Source organism: Bison bison, unplaced genomic scaffold, assembly GCF_000754665.1.
Source record: "Bison bison bison isolate TAMUID 2011002044 unplaced genomic scaffold, Bison_UMD1.0 scf7180017864035, whole genome shotgun sequence".
Classification (NCBI taxonomy): Eukaryota; Metazoa; Chordata; class Mammalia; order Artiodactyla; family Bovidae; genus Bison; species Bison bison.
In genome coordinates, this window is record NW_011494607.1 from 1,077,636 (window position 1) to 1,078,661 (window position 1,026).

Below are 1,026 nucleotides of genomic sequence, written 5' to 3' on the forward strand. Positions count from 1 at the left end.
GTTTCCTGCCGCATCCCGCCGCCTGCGCGCGGGCGAGAGCCCGACGCGGCCGCCTCGCCCCGGCTCCCTTCCGCACGGCCCCCCACACCCTTCCCCGTGTGCGCGCAAAGAAAAAAATACAAGTCTCTCCTCCCCCCATTTTTTCCTTTCTCTTTTCTCTCTCTTTTGTTCCTCTTTCACACTCGCACTCACTACTTCAGAGTGAGATGCCCAGAGACTCCCCCTCCAGCCGTTTCCGAGTCACTTGCCCACTTTTTTCCCCAGGATTAAGTTTTCTTCTCTTTCCCAGAGGCGCAGAGAAGTGGGGGAGAAACCCCTTCTGTCCTTTCCCCTCCCCTGATCTGTTTCACAAGACGAGGGTGCGCTTCCTTCTCTGTAGAGGTCTCTTAACTTTCATCCTCACCTAGGAAAATAAATGAATGGGCTTTGGCACGGACAAATCTTCAGATTAATTAGAGATTAGATCCGATCAACCGCTTCTTACCCCCAAATTTTCTCTTTTTTTTTTCTCCGTCTCACGAGTAGTCCTGACAAATGGTCCAGGGCTGCGGGCGCAGTGCGCATGTGCGCGTAGAGTCAGGGCTGGGGAGAGGGGAAACTGCGCTGGTGCCGGTGCCGCCGTGCCGCCGCCGCTGCCGGGGAGGCTCGCGCTGGCTTCCCTGTTAATGCTGCTGCGCCTTCGCCGCTGGAAAGCAGCATTAAAGCCGGTTGGCAAATGCAGCAGCCCGCAGATCCTGTTTCAGGTGCATCTTTTCAATACCCGTGTCACCAGCTCAGAGCTGGTTCCAGAACAATCAAAACAAATATGAAAGACTGCTAAGGTGATAGATTTCTTTGTCTATTTTCCACTTTACTTTTTTAAAAAAGGCATTCCTCAGAGCAGCTGATCCACCATGTACTGTTAAACGTATGCTTTCAGCCATTAAAGTGTGGGCCTTGGTCTTACAAAAACACAACCTAAAGGCTAAACACATGCTACAGGTCAGGAGAAATGAGAAATAAAGTTTTAAGCTCCCCCCACCCCCC

The 1,026-nt window shown here is 52.2% G+C and overlaps 1 protein-coding gene across 7 annotated transcripts in view; it reads right to left on the reverse strand.

The window, feature by feature from the left end:
* The window catches only part of L3MBTL3 (l(3)mbt-like 3 (Drosophila)), a 104,923-nt gene extending 104,348 nt beyond the window's left edge, over positions 1 to 575 (reverse strand). For 6 of the 7 annotated variants that reach the window (XM_010834637.1, XM_010834641.1, XM_010834640.1 and 3 more), the window contains exon 1: positions 485 to 575. The gene's annotated coding sequence lies outside the window, so the exon portion shown is untranslated. Of the gene's footprint in view, positions 1 to 403 lie in introns of all 7 variants that reach the window. The other variant, XM_010834635.1, reaches the window with a different exon arrangement.
* Positions 576 to 1,026: the final 451 nt, after the last annotated feature.